This window comes from Lepisosteus oculatus, unplaced genomic scaffold, assembly GCF_040954835.1.
Source record: "Lepisosteus oculatus isolate fLepOcu1 unplaced genomic scaffold, fLepOcu1.hap2 HAP2_SCAFFOLD_589, whole genome shotgun sequence".
NCBI lineage: Eukaryota > Metazoa > Chordata > Actinopteri > Semionotiformes > Lepisosteidae > Lepisosteus > Lepisosteus oculatus.
Genome location: NW_027168138.1, coordinates 44,239 through 50,890, shown reverse-complemented (window position 1 = coordinate 50,890; position 6,652 = coordinate 44,239).

Genomic DNA, 6,652 nt, shown 5'->3' with positions numbered 1-6,652 from the left:
GGGCTAAAAATCCATCCCTGAAAATAAAAATTCTCTGAGTAGTGTGGAAATGCTGATCCTTACCCTACCTGGGGTGTCCACTGAGCATTTCCGCGAACTCTAGTTGAAGTTCTCTGGGCATGGGATTTTGACATGTTCCCCAAACCAAAAGGAATGAGTGGGAAACAATCAAGGAAACAGATAGAAGCACTTGCATTTGAATGAGTTTCAAGGATGCCTTGGTACTCGTGTGATCTGAGCGACTCAGATTTGGAATACAACTGTCGCGTGGTGCACCGCGACCTCCAGGCACCCCGGAGTTTCTGAAAAAAAATTTCTGCGATTTTCACGAAACCACTTTTCTTCAACTTGATTTGGGCTAAAAATCCATCCCTGAAAATAAAAATTCTCTGAGTAGTGTGGAAATGCTGATCCTTACCCTACCTGGGGTGTCCACTGAGCATTTCCGCGAACTCTAGTTGAAGTTCTCTGGGCATGGGATTTTGACATGTTCCCCAAACCAAAAGGAATGAGTGGGAAACAATCAAGGAAACAGATAGAAGCACTTGCATTTGAATGAGTTTCAAGGATGCCTTGGTACTCGTGTGATCTGAGCGACTCAGATTTGGAATACAACTGTCGCGTGGTGCACCGCGACCTCCAGGCACCCCGGAGTTTCTGAAAAAAAATTTTCTGCGATTTTCACGAAACCACTTTTCTTCAACTTGATTTGGGCTAAAAATCCATCCCTGAAAATAAAAATTCTCTGAGTAGTGTGGAAATGCTGATCCTTACCCTACCTGGGGTGTCCACTGAGCATTTCCGCGAACTCTAGTTGACGTTCTCTGGGCATGGGATTTTGACATGTTCCCCAAACCAAAAGGAATGAGTGGGAAACAATCAAGGAAACAGATAGAAGCACTTGCATTTGAATGAGTTTCAAGGATGCCTTGGTACTCGTGTGATCTGAGTGACTCAGTTTTGGAATACAACTGTCGCGTGGTGCACCGCGACCTCCAGGCACCCCGGAGTTTCTGAAAAAAAATTTCTGCGATTTTCACGAAACCACTTTTCTTCAACTTGATTTGGGCTAAAAATCCATCCCTGAAAATAAAAATTCTCTGAGTAGTGTGGAAATGCTGATCCTTACCCTACCTGGGGTGTCCACTGAGCATTTCCGCGAACTCTAGTTGACGTTCTCTGGGCATGGGATTTTGACATGTTCCCCAAACCAAAAGGAATGAGTGGGAAACAATCAAGGAAACAGATAGAAGCACTTGCATTTGAATGAGTTTCAAGGATGCCTTGGTACTCGTGTGATCTGAGTGACTCAGTTTTGGAATACAACTGTCGCGTGGTGCACCGCGACCTCCAGGCACCCCGGAGTTTCTGAAAAAAAAATTTCTGCGATTTTCACGAAACCACTTTTCTTCAACTTGATTTGGGCTAAAAATCCATCCCTGAAAATAAAAATTCTCTGAGTAGTGTGGAAATGCTGATCCTTACCCTACCTGGGGTGTCCACTGAGCATTTCCGCGAACTCTAGTTGAAGTTCTCTGGGCATGGGATTTTGACATGTTCCCCAAACCAAAAGGAATGAGTGGGAAACAATCAAGGAAACAGATAGAAGCACTTGCATTTGAATGCGTTTCAAGGATGCCTTGGTACTCGTGTGATCTGAGTGACTCAGTTTTGGAATACAACTGTCGCGTGGTGCACCGCGACCTCCAGGCACCCCGGAGTTTCTGAAAAAAAATTTTCTGTGATTTTCACGAAACCACTTTTCTTCAACTTGATTTGGGCTAAAAATCCATCCCTGAAAATAAAAATTCTCTGAGTAGTGTGGAAATGCTGATCCTTACCCTACCTGGGGTGTCCACTGAGCATTTCCGCGAACTCTAGTTGACGTTCTCTGGGCATGGGATTTTGACATGTTCCCCAAACCAAAAGGAATGAGTGGGAAACAATCAAGGAAACAGATAGAAGCACTTGCATTTGAATGAGTTTCAAGGAACCTTGGTACTCGTGTGATCTGAGCGACTCAGTTTTGGAATACAACTGTCGCGTGGTGCACCGCGACCTCCAGGCACCCCGGAGTTTCTGAAAAAAAATTTTCTGCGATTTTCACGAAACCACTTTTCTTCAACTTGATTTGGGCTAAAAATCCATCCCTGAAAATAAAAATTCTCTGAGTAGTGTGGAAATGCTGATCCTTACCCTACCTGGGGTGTCCACTGAGCATTTCCGCGAACTCTAGTTGAAGTTCTCTGGGCATGGGATTTTGACATGTTCCCCAAACCAAAAGGAATGAGTGGGAAACAATCAAGGAAACAGATAGAAGCACTTGCATTTGAATGAGTTTCAAGGATGCCTTGGTACTCGTGTGATCTGAGTGACTCAGTTTTGGAATACAACTGTCGCGTGGTGCACCGCGACCTCCAGGCACCCCGGAGTTTCTGAAAAAAAATTTTCTGCGATTTTCACGAAACCACTTTTCTTCAACTTGATTTGGGCTAAAAATCCATCCCTGAAAATAAAAATTCTCTGAGTAGTGTGGAAATGCTGATCCTTACCCTACCTGGGGTGTCCACTGAGCATTTCCGCGAACTCTAGTTGAAGTTCCCTGGGCATGGGATTTTGACATGTTCCCCATACCAAAAGGAATGAGTGGGAAACAGTCAACCAAACATATAGAAGCACTTGCATTTGAATGAGTTTCAAGGATGCCTTGGTACTCGTGTGATCTGAGTGACTCAGTTTTGGAATACAACTGTCGCGTGGTGCACCGCGACCTCCAGGCACCCCGGAGTTTCTGAAAAAAAAAATTTCTGCGATTTTCACGAAACCACTTTTCTTCAACTTGATTTGGGCTAAAAATCCATCCCTGAAAATAAAAATTCTCTGAGTAGTGTGGAAATGCTGATCCTTACCCTACCTGGGGTGTCCACTGAGCATTTCCGCGAACTCTAGTTGAAGTTCTCTGGGCATGGGATTTTGACATGTTCCCCAAACCAAAAGGAATGAGTGGGAAACAATCAAGGAAACAGATAGAAGCACTTGCATTTGAATGAGTTTCAAGGATGCCTTGGTACTCGTGTGATCTGAGTGACTCAGTTTTGGAATACAACTGTCGCGTGGTGCACCGCGACCTCCAGGCACCCCGGAGATTCTGAAAAAAAATTTCTGCGATTTTCACGAAACCACTTTTCTTCAACTTGATTTGGGCTAAAAATCCATCCCTGAAAATAAAAATTCTCTGAGTAGTGTGGAAATGCTGATCCTTACCCTACCTGGGGTGTCCACTGAGCATTTCCGCGAACTCTAGTTGAAGTTCTCTGGGCATGGGATTTTGACATGTTCCCCAAACCAAAAGGAATGAGTGGGAAACAATCAAGGAAACAGATAGAAGCACTTGCATTTGAATGAGTTTCAAGGATGCCTTGGTACTCGTGTGATCTGAGTGACTCAGTTTTGGAATACAACTGTCGCGTGGTGCACCGCGACCTCCAGGCACCCCGGAGTTTCTGAAAAAAAAATTTCTGCGATTTTCACGAAACCACTTTTCTTCAACTTGATTTGGGCTAAAAATCCATCCCTGAAAATAAAAATTCTCTGAGTAGTGTGGAAATGCTGATCCTTACCCTACCTGGGGTGTCCACTGAGCATTTCCGCGAACTCTAGTTGAAGTTCTCTGGGCATGGGATTTTGACATGTTCCCCAAACCAAAAGGAATGAGTGGGAAACAATCAAGGAAACAGATAGAAGCACTTGCATTTGAATGAGTTTCAAGGATGCCTTGGTACTCGTGTGATCTGAGCGACTCAGATTTGGAATACAACTGTCGCGTGGTGCACCGCGACCTCCAGGCACCCCGGAGTTTCTGAAAAAAAATTTTCTGCGATTTTCACGAAACCACTTTTCTTCAACTTGATTTGGGCTAAAAATCCATCCCTGAAAATAAAAATTCTCTGAGTAGTGTGGAAATGCTGATCCTTACCCTACCTGGGGTGTCCACTGAGCATTTCCGCGAACTCTAGTTGAAGTTCTCTGGGCATGGGATTTTGACATGTTCCCCAAACCAAAAGGAATGAGTGGGAAACAATCAAGGAAACAGATAGAAGCACTTGCATTTGAATGAGTTTCAAGGATGCCTTGGTACTCGTGTGATCTGAGCGACTCAGATTTGGAATACAACTGTCACGTGGTGCACCGCGACCTCCAGGCACCCCGGAGTTTCTGAAAAAAAATTTTCTGCGATTTTCACGAAACCACTTTTCTTCAACTTGATTTGGGCTAAAAATCCATCCCTGAAAATAAAAATTCTCTGAGTAGTGTGGAAATGCTGATCCTTACCCTACCTGGGGTGTCCACTGAGCATTTCCGCGAACTCTAGTTGACGTTCTCTGGGCATGGGATTTTGACATGTTCCCCAAACCAAAAGGAATGAGTGGGAAACAATCAAGGAAACAGATAGAAGCACTTGCATTTGAATGAGTTTCAAGGATGCCTTGGTACTCGTGTGATCTGAGTGACTCAGTTTTGGAATACAACTGTCGCGTGGTGCACCGCGACCTCCAGGCACCCCGGAGTTTCTGAAAAAAAAATTTCTGCGATTTTCACGAAACCACTTTTCTTCAACTTGATTTGGGCTAAAAATCCATCCCTGAAAATAAAAATTCTCTGAGTAGTGTGGAAATGCTGATCCTTACCCTACCTGGGGTGTCCACTGAGCATTTCCGCGAACTCTAGTTGAAGTTCTCTGGGCATGGGATTTTGACATGTTCCCCAAACCAAAAGGAATGAGTGGGAAACAATCAAGGAAACAGATAGAAGCACTTGCATTTGAATGAGTTTCAAGGATGCCTTGGTACTCGTGTGATCTGAGTGACTCAGTTTTGGAATACAACTGTCGCGTGGTGCACCGCGACCTCCAGGCACCCCGGAGTTTCTGAAAAAAAAATTTCTGCGATTTTCACGAAACCACTTTTCTTCAACTTGATTTTGGCTAAAAATCCATCCCTGAAAATAAAAATTCTCTGAGTAGTGTGGAAATGCTGATCCTTACCCTACCTGGGGTGTCCACTGAGCATTTCCGCGAACTCTAGTTGACGTTCTCTGGGCATGGGATTTTGACATGTTCCCCAAACCAAAAGGAATGAGTGGGAAACAATCAAGGAAACAGATAGAAGCACTTGCATTTGAATGAGTTTCAAGGATGCCTTGGTACTCGTGTGATCTGAGTGACTCAGTTTTGGAATACAACTGTCGCGTGGTGCACCGCGACCTCCAGGCACCCCGGAGTTTCTGAAAAAAAATTTTCTGCGATTTTCACGAAACCACTTTTCTTCAACTTGATTTGGGCTAAAAATTCATCCCTGAAAATAAAAATTCTCTGAGTAGTGTGGAAATGCTGATCCTTACCCTACCTGGGGTGTCCACTGAGCATTTCCGCGAACTCTAGTTGAAGTTCTCTGGGCATGGGATTTTGACATGTTCCCCAAACCAAAAGGAATGAGTGGGAAACAATCAAGGAAACAGATAGAAGCACTTGCATTTGAATGCGTTTCAAGGATGCCTTGGTACTCGTGTGATCTGAGTGACTCAGTTTTGGAATACAACTGTCGCGTGGTGCACCGCGACCTCCAGGCACCCCGGAGTTTCTGAAAAAAAAATTTCTGCGATTTTCACGAAACCACTTTTCTTCAACTTGATTTAGGCTAAAAATCCATCCCTGAAAATAAAAATTCTCTGAGTAGTGTGGAAATGCTGATCCTTACCCTACCTGGGGTGTCCACTGAGCATTTCCGCGAACTCTAGTTGACGTTCTCTGGGCATGGGATTTTGACATGTTCCCCAAACCAAAAGGAATGAGTGGGAAACAATCAAGGAAACAGATAGAAGCACTTGCATTTGAATGAGTTTCAAGGACTCCTTGGTACTCGTGTGATCTGAGTGACTCAGTTTTGGAATACAACTGTCGCGTGGTGCACCGCGACCTCCAGGCACCCCGGAGTTTCTGAAAAAAAATTTTCTGCGATTTTCACGAAACCACTTTTCTTCAACTTGATTTGGGCTAAAAATCCATCCCTGAAAATAAAAATTCTCTGAGTAGTGTGGAAATGCTGATCCTTACCATACCTGGGGTGTCCACTGAGCATTTCCGCGAACTCTAGTTGAAGTTCTCTGGGCATGGGATTTTGACATGTTCCCCAAACCAAAAGGAATGAGTGGAAAACAATCAAGGAAACAGATAGAAGCACTTGCATTTGAATGAGTTTCAAGGATGCCTTGGTACTCGTGTGATCTGAGTGACTCAGTTTTGGAATACAACTGTCACGTGGTGCACCGCGACCTCCAGGCACCCCGGAGTTTCTGAAAAAAAATTTTCTGCGATTTTCACGAAACCACTTTTCTTCAACTTGATTTGGGCTAAAAATCCATCCCTGAAAATAAAAATTCTCTGAGTAGTGTGGAAATGCTGATCCTTACCCTACCTGGGGTGTCCACTGAGCATTTCCGCGAACTCTAGTTGAAGTTCTCTGGGCATGGGATTTTGACATGTTCCCCATACCAAAAGGAAAGAGTGGGAAACAGTCAACCAAACATATAGAAGCACTTGCATTTGAATGAGTTTCAAGGATGCCTTGGTACTCGTGTGATCTGAGCGACTCAG